We start from the raw sequence: 12,801 nt of genomic DNA on the forward strand, positions 1-12,801 counted from the left end.
CAAATCTTGATTTCTTAAAGTTGAATTTGTACCCTTCAGAGGCGAATCCAAGTATAATGGTATTTACTCAAGTGCCTGTCCAAGTCACCGTCTGTTAGATAGATGTCATTGACATAAGATAATGCCTCATCATCATACGTTTGTAGTAACTCTGTTACTCTGGCTGAAAATAACACCGGACTATTCTTGAATACCTGGGGGAGATGACAGAAGTGACGCTGTGTCCCCATAATTGAGAAAGCGGTCAAGTTCCTGCTTTCAGGTGCAATGTTTTGACAGAAGAAACCGTTAGAAATATCTAATGTGGTTTTATATTTTTTACGCACGTTATTCATTAGTGCTGCACTGTGTGCATTTTGTACTGCAAACGTTTTGCAACAGGAGTGTAAATGTCTCTTGTCCAAAACTAGACGATATGTATTGTCTGGTTTGGAGACAGGAAACAAAGGATTGTTCATGGACGAGGTGCATGTTTCAATCACCCCTTGGTATTCAAGTTGATCTAAGATCTCATTGACCTGTTTTTTAGCTTCTTGTTTAAATGGATACTGCCTCTGTGCAGTAGGTTGAGTTTTTAACTGGATTTTATGGTGAGGAAAATCCTCATCCCATCCTACATGATTTTTATATAATGCTGGAGCCTGGGCTACGGCCCATTTTCTGGCATATGTATATTTTAAGTGAATTGGAAAATTATTCCAGAAGGCTGGCATAATGATGTCTTCACCGTATGGGCACTCCCTGACAAATTTTGGTGGCCAGTCTTTTTCAACTAGAAGAATGTCATAACCCTTAGAGAGCTTCTCCCAAAAGTGTGCTCTTATTTTCCTAGTTATGTCCCCCTCCATCCGGAGTGTTACTTCATATAACGTATGGGGTACACTAACCCTGGTATCAGCTGTTTCAACTTGAATGTACTCATTCAAGTCCACTGTCTCCAGATGATCCTTCAAGATCTTGTGAGCTACGGTGACTTCTGCTGCGCTATCCAGCATTGTCTGGGCCCACACCCCGTTCTTGAGTTGTGTCCTCAAGATCCTCTGCATGTCTGATCTTTAGACCTGCTACCTTCTTTTTGGTGAATTGGGTTTTCTTATTTTTTGTAATGTGTTGATCGTCTTTGGACTTTACGCGTTCTTCCTTGTGTTCTGACTGTCCTCTTCTTCCCGATTTCTGTGAGGAAGTCTGAAAGGTACGAGAGGAATGTGTATCAGTATCTTGATATCTATCAGGTTTTCTCAAATTATCCCTATTCCTGAGGTTTTACCTCTTTTCAGAGGGCTCCTTTAGAGGAGACCTTCCTCTTTACTGAGAACGCTTCTCATTAGAAGTTGGTTTAGTATTTTCCCACTTCTTTTTGCAGTAGTGAGAGTGTTTTAAAAAAAGACCTTTTCAGTACTTTCTGTTAGTTGGGGCTTGACTGGTTTCCCACCCAAACTATCTCTACCTAGTTCTTCATAGGATTTTTCAATTATACTGGCAAGTTCATAGGTTGCTCAGTTATATCAATTTCTCTTATTTTTTGGCGAATCGCCACGGATGCTGCTTCACATTTAATATTAGCTAATATTATAGCTGAGACCTGTTTGAAATCTTTCAGTAATTTCATACCCAGATTTAAAGCAGGCTCTGCTCCGTATTCATTTTGAATCTGTTTCAGGAAGTCTGGTATCACGGTCATAGACGGAACACCATGTGTTTTTGTGTATATTGCAGCAAAGTCTGTACCCCAAGTGTCGCAGTCCTACAGGTGTGGTGCAATCCCCATTTTTAAACAGATTTTTAAAATTCGGTGTTTCTCATGAGGTGTACTGTTAGGAAATACTGCCTCGATTTGAGTAATTTTTCGAGCTATCCAGAATGCAATTTGTTCCATTTTTGCGGGTAAGTTACCAATGACTGATTGTATAGTCTGTGGTGTGATTTTATTAGTGTTTCCCTGATGAGGGTTTTGTTGTGGAATCCTTATAGGAGGTTGGGCTGCTAGAGTCCACAGGAAATATTGAACCAATTGTCTATGTATTTTTATTAGTTGTTTTAGTTGAACTAATAGTTCTTCACCTGTCATTTCTTCAAGGGCAGGATGTGGTGTATAGCTGGCTAGTGCCGGCCATGTTGCTCCTGGTCTACCTAGTGGACCGAGCCTGGTAATGTGATTTTGATGTTGTAGGGCGCCTTTAAACCAGAGATGATGCTCTTGGTAAGTTAGTGGAATTTCAATGTCCTCGAAAGGAACGTATTCCGTTGGATTATCCTCTACTTTGTAGAAGTGGAACACATGCAATACTGCATTTGCTTCAGGGAAAACTATCCATGAATAGAATACCTCTGTCTGCTGATATTCGTGTGCTTCTATGACAAAAATTACCCAACCACCTCTAGGTGATAGGCCATTTGTTATACGTTTTATAGTGATGGTTTTCCTTAGGTTTTCCGGAATGATTATAGCATCCGGGTCGGTTTTATTGGAAACCTGTAACGTTTAAACCTGATTGATTTGCAGTTGCTGTAGCTCGACCGGTTGCATTACTGTCGCTGTTAAGCGACATTGTTTAATGAAAGTTGCAGAGCAAGTTTCAAGGAAACAAAGATAAGGTGCACAATATTTTGGAACACTGTATCCTTCAACGTTGAATCAAACCAAAAACGAATACATAGGATTTTCGTCCTCCTCAGTAATGGCGGATATGTTATCCTTTTACCCACTCCAGACATCTATTGGAATATTTTACGGGAAAAAAGGGGTCTCTGTGAAAAGCATGACTAAGTTACTCTAGTATCTAGCGTTACATTAGTGCCTTACCAAACGTTGGGTGCCATGTAGTGTAGTTCCTGTATTCCCAAGAGGCTCTATGCATTGGAATAATATATCCTATAGATTTGACATAGGACTTAGGTCAACTAGGTCCCTATCGAATATATTAGACTTAACTGTGAGTGCCAGGTAGCTCAGAGGTCACTAGAAACTTTCTCAAATACACAACTAGGGATTAGTTTCTGACAACAGCATAAACATGACAACTTTGTTTCCCGAAGAATAAAACTGATCTTTAGAGTCATGGAAACAATAGTCTTCTTTCTCATGCAAGTAAAGTGAACTGCTACAATTGTAATACTGGTTGCAAGTATAATGCATACAGTAAGAAGAGTATTATAGAATAATACTGTAAAAGCATTGGATGGTTTCTAGACCCTAGAGATATACATACATAAATAACAAAGGCTAAAACGTACTTAACTGGTGCTTCTAAAAATACGCCTACCCCAATGTACCTATCCTAAGTCTGGTATGAGGGAAGAAGTAAGTGAGGTGTAGCATAGGTTTAGTTTTTCTTTGCCAAGAATCTAACCAATATTTCTCTTAGGGTCTAATCAGCTCCGTACCTTGGTTTTAGAATGAAGGAGGTCTGGTATCTCTGTCTCGGACTCAATTTCCTAACACCCCGCGAGCAGAGCTTGGAAACACTGGAGCTGGATTCTCAGTGAGAGAAAGGACAGCTTCTCGATCAGTGCGTTAGCTGGAGGGTCGGCTTCCTTCGGCACATGCTGTAGCGAGTTGCGTCGGGCAAGTAGATAGTCGAGCTGCTCTGAACAACCGTGTGTTTGCTAGGGCAAGTGTAGGCATATTTATACCTTGAAGGTGCCTAGTTTGACGTAAAGTCAGACATTATAACATCATCAAAGAACCCCAAGGGAATGGTAGTTCTTTGAAAACTCCATGATTTCCAGGACAAATCAATATTCAAGCAAGGGGATGTCCCTGACTGCTGAAGCCGAGTTTTGCAAGAAATCGTTGTGGCTTTTTGGAACAAGTGGAAGTAGCCATGCCTGTATTTGGACTGGATGGGTTATGTCTAAATATGGGTATGATTTCTATGTCCATATAAGGCAATCTGGATTATACCTATATAAGGGCATGCATCTGTAAATTACGCATGGATTCTAAAATGCTACACAACAGATCCCATTTCTGGTTCTGTCTCAAGCCAATCCACAGGGAATTTACATTCAGCCCACAAATCTCCTGGGACCACAACGTCAAACAATGGATTCAAATCAATCCACAAATCCTTTGAAATCTTCACAAATCACTCAATCTGTATGAACTCACTCACTGTATTTTCTCTCAGTCTGGGGAAATAATTTATAAATGACATTATATGGTGCACTGGCAAAACCTCCTCCAGGTGCTTCTCTCATTAGGAGCATTTGTATTTCTCCTACACTTTCATTAAAGACTACAGGTGATGACTGAACCCAAACTCATTTTATTTTCTTCTTTTTTGATCATCTGCCTTCCCATTTCTCTCTCCGTCTCCATTTCTTGATCATTGGCATCAGTTCTTTAATCTGTAGTTTCATTGCAGGATCTCCCATATTCATAATCTCTTTGTCACTAAAGCCTAATCTGTATGACTTTTGTAAGACCTTTATTTTAAGAGTACCTATGTCATATTTTTGAGCCAATTAAGTCAATTTCTCTTGTATCAATACTAGTTCTTTGAGTAATATCTTTATAGATAAACAATAGTTAATCTTCCGGGTAAGTATCTAATCAAGAAGAACTGATTGTTCACAAGATCATTTCCCCCAACTCCACTTTAAACATACTCACATCAATTGTTTTTCTTTTTGCTTTAACTTTATTTTAATTCAAGCTTAGACTTGGAACTGAAATCGAAGTTGGAGCTTAAAAAGAACCTGGAGCTGGTACTGGAACTGGATCCAAATGTGGAACTGAAGCAGAAACTGAAACATTTTCAGGATTCTGATTACTAATCAGGGTACTGTTACCTTCAAGCCATTCTTCAAATTCTTGAGGAGTAAATCCTGATTGCTCTCTTGGAGTATTTATATTAAATCCTTAATTTCTCAAATTTGCAATTGTTCCAGATTGTATATTCAGTGCATATTTTCCATGGGAACAGTCATATCAGAAGCATGATAAGTCATTTCAGGAGGTCCACTTGTTCTGATACAATAAAAGTGTGGATACCTCTGAAACATTCTGAGCCTCATTTATGAAAAGTGTTGCATCGCTGGGGGAAATCTGTGATGCAACACTTTTCATAGCACCATCATGGATGTGCCGTATTTACTGTACGGCGCTCCATGTCACAAGGATTTACAGATACGTCAGTATTCCTAACGTATCTGTAGGAACAAAATTGGTGCATTACTGGAGTGTGTCTGAAAACAGAATCAACTCAAGCAACGTGTCCTTTCACACGGGGCAAGCCCCATGTGAAAGGGCCTGCGTGGCACCTAGAAGTGGGGAAGTGAAATCTCATAGATTATACTGCATCACAACTAAGAGGCTTTTTTGCAGCGGAACGCGCACCCTGCATACATTATACTTGATGCAGGGGGTTACAAAGTGACGCTTCTGTCTAGATGTGTCACTAGCTACATAGGGTATGTGAAACAATTCCTAGGCAGTGGCATATAAGAAAACATGTGACATAAGATAACAGCAAGAAAAAAAACATAAAAAATAAGAATAGATAGTACCATCAGTTTAATAGACACATTAAAAATCATACAGTTTATGACAATTATAAACTGTCTGTTGACAGGGCATTAAAAACATAAATGTATATACATCAAAACAAACAATAATCATCAATATATAAAAAGCCTAACAGTTTTAATCAAGGTATCCAAAAAAGGTGGCAAATAACATCGACGCGCGTTTCGGCGTAGCACACGCCTTCTTCAGGAGCCACAAGGAGAAAGATATGTTTAAAATCTGGAACATACAGATTGTCAAAACAATATTTACATCTGGGACATATATAATATAGGGCAAACAGGATATTGGTGGCCACAACAATTCATTTTATACAAATCGAACATCAGATATCTGGGCTCAGAACATAGCTATTAGCCTCATAGAGATTCCACTTACGTATTCACATCCACTGAAGCACTCCTTGGATATCTGATGTTCGATTTGTATAAAAAACATCAATTAACTCGTTATGAATGGTGGTGAGGACAGACTATAAATAACGATAGCATTATATCCTTTAGTACAGAATCAGGACCATATCAATTCCTGTTTTCTGCTCATTCGAGGAATTAAACGGAGGGCTTTCCTATATCCAAAGATCTTGTAACTAAGAGTGAGTCCTACATTATTATATTTTCAAATTAAATAATTGTCAATCTCCATGTGGTTAATAAGTTGTCACATTTGGGGATCGATTATGTAAATAGGATATTACCAATTTGAATTGTTGTGGCGACCAATATCCTGTTTGCCCTATATTATATATATCCCAGATGTAAATATTGTTTTGACAATCTGTTTAATCCCTTATGTTTTTTTCATATCTTTCTTTCTCTTATATTCTTTTTCTTTTCTTGTTTATTACATATCTGATGCTTTGGGTACTTATTATTATATTGTATATGAAGTTATATTTCATGTTACCTTTAGAAAACATGATGTAAGATATAGGAATTAAGATGACAGCAGAAAGTTCCCTTTGCTTTTATAAAAATGTTAATGTATTACTGCAATTTGAAAAGAATTGAATACTTTATAACGCATAACACCGTAATGAAATAATTTTATGATGGTGTTTTCTTTCTTTTTTATGTATGTTCCAGATTTTAAACATATCTTTCTCCTTGTGGCTCCTGAAGAAGGCGTTTGCTACGCCGAAACGCGCATCGATGTTATTTGCCATCTTGTTTGGATACCTTGATTAAAACTGTTAGGCTTTTTATATATTGATGATTATTGTTTGTTTTGATGTATATAAATTTATGTTTTTAATGCCCTGTCAACAGACAGTTTATAATTGTCATAAACTGTATGATTTTTAATGTGTCTATTAAACTGATGGTACTATCTATTGTTATTTTTTATGGGTTTTTTCTTGCTGTTATCTTATGTCACATGTTTTCTTATATGCCACTGCCTAGGAATTTTTTCACATACATTGTTATCCCTGTCCTAGGAGTCTCGCTGACACTACTATTCAGGGGGTCCTTGTTTTTTACAATCCACTAGCTACATAGGGCGCAGAGTGGTGCATATTTTATGCCGCCTCAGCATCACAAAAAGTGATGCAACAGGAAGCGTAAAGCGCTCATAAATGAGGCCCTCTGTTTGTCGGGTCAATTGGATTCTGATTTAGGACATAACCAATATTATGAATATCTGCAGAAGTATTGCTTCAGATGCCTGAACCATTGTTGTGTTAAGCAAATTATCATTGTTAATTCTAGTAAATTACCTTGTGCTGTTTTTACTCCAGTAGGAACAGCCAAATTGTGAACAGTGGTTACCTGTAACCCAGACTTGTAAATGGTGACGAGAACAGTGTGAGCATCTGGTGCATTTGAATCAATCAGGTTTGTTAAAGCAGTTATTTATGTCCTTCCTTTTTCAGAAGAACAAGTGTATGCTCTTTTAACATTTCATGTTTAAAGGTGCATTTGGAATCCCATCTGTACTAGTGTTGGGCACATTCACACTTGAATTCTCATTCTAAGGTGGTGGGTGATTTATCAATGAATCATTTAAGTATTCGTCATCTATTTCACTCATTTCTTCTTTCCCTGTATCATTCTTTTCTGTCTCTGTATGTTTCCTTTTCTCTGTCTCTTATCATCCCCTTTGACTTCTAACACAGGATATAATCTACTGCCATTATAATATCTGCATTCTAACCTTTCTTTTGTGCAGCCCATCTAGCTTCTGCTTAATGATCTATACTTCTCCTGTATCTTTCTATCTCTTTTGGCAACAAGTTTCCATGTATTTAATGCTTCAATAAAGGTAGAACATGGTGGCGGTCTCATTTTGTATAATTTCTTCCTTAAATTCTCCATAATTCTCAAATTAAATGTTCCATAATGAGGAAACTGTAAACCCTAGTCTCCCTTGGTAATTTTGTTCCAAAATTCAAGCCACAGACACAGATGTAATACTCTGTCCATCGTGATAACCCTCAGGTGGTGCTTCTAGCTTTACTCCAACATATATAGTCTCCTCTTTCCTTATCAATTTCTGTAATGCTTTTTGAAACTACATTTAAAAATTTGTATTCACAAATATTTTGTGTAAATGCCAGGAACCTATTTTCTCCGAAAATTCATGTGTACGGCTGTCTTGACAAATAACAGCACAACTTCGAACAATCACGAAAGACGCGAAAGCGCGAAAGACTGTGATGTCAATCTTACTCTCTGTAGCAGCTTACCCTCCTTTATAATTTCCTTCAGTGCATTTTCTCTAAGCAAAACTACAATACAAGGCAAACAACAAATACAACTGTCTGCTCCACTAAAGGAAATGCATTCTTGCAGGGTAAGTAAACTTTTCTACAATCAATTACTTCAGTGAAATCTCGACCAGAGGGATTTCACCCCAATTGATACAGTTATTCCCTGTGCACCTGAGATCCACTAGTCCAACCCTTTACCACTAACACACAAAGAGAAGCCTTTATCAGGATGTTAGTACTAAGAGGACGGAGTCCCAGTGTGTGTAAAGATTATTATTATCCAATCAAAACAAATAATCAACAAAGCATTGACTGAGTCCACACTGTTTTAATCACAACGGGACTAGGTATATTGAATATACATGAAAATAAATCAGTAGGTACAATTAGTTGTACAGTGCCCCAGAAAGGGTAGGGAAAGGTGGTGGTGGGTGATCTAGTGAGGATGAGGTAGTGAAAAAGATTAGTGACAGTAAAATCAATGAATTACGAAGACTGTATTTGTGAATCATATACAGTACAATAGACAATTAGTTCATGCCAATGATTCAAAAAATCATACTCCACATTGTACAATAAATGAAACAAATGATGGCGTGAAGTTGAAAATCAAATGGACAGTTGTCGACGTTTCGACCCTCTAAGGAATGCCGGGGTTAGTTAAGCCCTCGCTGTAGGGTCTTCATCAGGACAAGAGATCGGGGCAGACAACCTTATTATGTGGTATAGAATAACGTGGTCTCAGGTCTTCAATTGGTAAATTCCTGTGTGGCAGTTGGGATCGCGTGATAATTAATGGAACCTTCCCAAGCCGAAGCGCAGGGAGGCGGTAGTGGCACCCGATAGTAGGAGAGCACCACGGAGGCCGGCCTTAAACAAAAGATCCGGAAATTTAGGCGGTAACAGAATCAATCATGCACCGGACGCTGCTCGCTACAGCTACTATCGGGTGCCACTACCGCCTCCCTGCGCTTCGGCTTGGGAAGGTTCCATTAATTATCACGCGATCCCAACTGCCACACAGGAATTTACCAATTGAAGACCTGAGACCACGTTATTCTATACCACATAATAAGGTTGTCTGCCCCGATCTCTTGTCCTGATGAAGACCCTACAGCGAGGGCTTAACTAACCCCGGCATTCCTTAGAGGGTCGAAACGTCGACAACTGTCCATTTGATTTTCAACTTCACGCCATCATTTGTTTCATTTATTGTACAATGTGGAGTATGATTTTTTGAATCATTGGCATGAACTAATTGTCTATTGTACTGTATATGATTCACAAATACAGTCTTCGTAATTCATTGATTTTACTGTCACTAATCTTTTTCACTACCTCATCCTCACTAGATCACCCACCACCACCTTTCCCTACCCTTTCTGGGGCACTGTACAACTAATTGTACCTACTGATTTATTTTCATGTATATTCAATATACCTAGTCCCGTTGTGATTAAAACAGTGTGGACTCAGTCAATGCTTTGTTGATTATTTGTTTTGATTGGATAATAATAATCTTTACACACACTGGGACTCCGTCCTCTTAGTACTTACTGAACCCAGGTCCCAGTGACTATGTTTGGGTAAACCCCCCCCCCTTTTCATACCCTTTATCAGGATGTTGTCAACGACGTCTCATAACCAACACCACAAAATGGCAGACAATATACTCGGGTGTATATTTACAAGGAGTTGACATCACCAGAACGTCACTTTTTCGATGTTCTGGCAGTGTTAAGTCCTTTGTGTCATTTGCAAAGTGGCTTAACGCCACTTTGTTAAAAATGTCCCTATTCACGCGGCACTTAGAGTAAAAGGGGTGGGCAATGGGTGTAGCAGTGGGTATTCCGCCGCAACACCCTTGCTTTTTGACGCTGCCCCATATTTACAAGGTATTGGGCAGTGCCAAAAATATCGCCTGGGAATACCTTGTCTTAAGCAGGTGACACAAGGAGAAATGTTTCATTTCTTCTCGTATTTTGCTCTTTCTATATGTGCAGTATTCTGCAGCACACATGGAAACAGCAAGTCACCTTCACAGACTATTTATGTGCAGGAAGGTGTCCTTTCCTGCACATAAACAATCACCCCTGTAGCGCAGGCACCCTTGTGACATGGCTGGTGTTAGTCAGGTTCTTTAGCGCCAGTGCTAGGGGAAACGCAGGGGTGCACCACATTCTTGTAAATGCGGCGCATCCCTACATTTTGAAACTGACAGAGCGCAACATTACCAAATTTGGTGTAACATGGCGCTTCGCCAGTTCCTAGTAAATATGCCCCTCAGTGAATTCTACACTGAGGCAACCCATAGTTAAATATATCAAGACCTTGGGTCACGACGGACCTGTTTACAACTTCAGCTTTTTTGCACAAAGCGCCACACTCATACATGGACTTAAACCACTTCACTCTGCTCAACAACACACAGTCATTTCAAAAACTGTAATCTTAGCATAAAGCAATAGCAACTCAAATCCCTAATAATACTCACAGTCCTTTGTTGCTACACGTTAACTTCATCCAAGATGATACTCCATCAGTACTTCATAAATCCTTCTCTTTGCTGAACATACAAAAACAAATACATATTTTAGACTTTTTGGATTTGGATCGTAGTTTCCCTGTCATTTTGGCACCCTAAAACCTCACTTCTCTAGGCAAAACCACAGCTCTGCTACTAAATATTTGATCCAGTGGAAGCATAAAAATAATTGTATGCATTTTCTAATTTAATCCACTGTTTACTGAATTACCCCTATAATTGTACTAGGCCCTTTACAGTCAAAAGTCTCAAAAGATTTCCCTTACCACAGAGGAGAATGGTTCTCTGATGGATCTTTCTCCACCAATAGGAGGGTTGGGAATTAGGGTGTCCCAATGACAGCGTTAGTCACACATAGAGGACCATAAGTTTGAAATCAGGTTCAAATATCATATTCTCAGGACCATACTGTATAAATAAAGTATTGCAATGGGAAGACCCAAAATCCTGAAGAAATTAAGTCTAACCAGTATTAGGCACACGAGGAGCTTGGCCACTGCTACACAAAATAAAAGGAGAAAAACTTGATATTCTGAAAAGATTCTCGGATTCTCTCCACAACACATTTAGGGCCATATGTAGGTGGCCAAATACCGGTCGGTAACACCGAAAACGGCCCGTTTTCGGCATTACCGACCGGTATTTAGCCATGTGAGATGTACGTAATACCGAATTGAATCGATAATAACGAATCGGTAAAAAATTACCGATTCCTTATTTACCGATTTAAAAATACCAAAACAATGAATACCGATTCGGAATTAACAAATCGGTAAAACCCCCAAAAATGCGATGTAGCAAACCTCGTTAATACCGAATATGACCAGCTTCGGTAATAACAAATCGGTATTTACCACGTTTAAAGAGCATGTGGTAATCAGGTTCAGTGCATAAAAACAGGCCCAAAATGCATCTGTGTGAACACAATGGCGGCACTGTACCTCATTGCAAGGCGGCTACGCTTGAGAGCAGCAGGAGTGAAGATCTGGAGACGTGAAGAGCGGGTGTACAGACTACGCATCACATTGTTCCAATTGACAGAACCTGAAATCCATGAAAGATACAGACTGCACCCAGATACCATCCTGGACCTAATACGGGACCTAAAACCCTATCTGGAGCATCAGACACCAAGGGCCCACGCTATCCCCACCCATGTCCAGGTACTCTGCTGCCTGCACCTCCTTGCATCAGGAAGTTTCCAGGGTGTGATAGCTGCAGTGGGTGGAGTGTCACAGAGCTGTCTATCCCGTTTTTTCAACACCTTCCTAGATGCCATGATGGACAGAATGGAACATTACATTTCCTTCCCCAGTACACAGGCGGAGCTGCAGAGGACCAAGCTGGAGTTCTACCAACTTGCACAGTTCCCACACGTAATTGGCTGCATCGATGGGACCCATATACCCATCTGCCCACCTGCAGCAAGTGAATACATATACAGAAACCGCAAATCCACCCACTCCATCAATGTGCACGTGATATGTAATGCCAAGTACATTATAACTGACATCGTGGCCAAATTCCCCGGGAGTAGCCACGACGCGTACATCTTCCGGAACAGTGGCATCCATACACGTCTGCTTGCTGGTGAATTTGGAGACAGATACATACTAGGTAAGTCAATGTGACACATCCTGATGTACACCCTGGCTCAAGCTGTTGGTCACACAAATTAATGCCACTTACTTCTGTACATAGGTGACAGTGCATATGCCCTCCGGCCTTATCTACTCACACCATATCTCAACCCAACCACCCCAAGGGAGAGGAGATACAATGTGGCACATAGGAGCACACGCAACGTGGTGGAGTGCACATTTGGATTGCTCAAAAGCAGATTCCGTTGCCTCCACAAAACTGGAGGCGCACGTCTGTACAGCCCCATCAAATGTTGCAAGATAATTGCTACATGTGGAATGCTACACAATCTGGCCACAAAAAAAGGGACAGCAGTGGAACTACCTGACTCAGAGGATGAGGACGAGGACAACCCTCAGCCAGAGCCCTGCGCAG

The sequence above is a fragment of the Lissotriton helveticus genome, chromosome 4_1 (assembly GCF_964261635.1).
Source record: "Lissotriton helveticus chromosome 4_1, aLisHel1.1, whole genome shotgun sequence".
Taxonomy (NCBI): domain Eukaryota; kingdom Metazoa; phylum Chordata; class Amphibia; order Caudata; family Salamandridae; genus Lissotriton; species Lissotriton helveticus.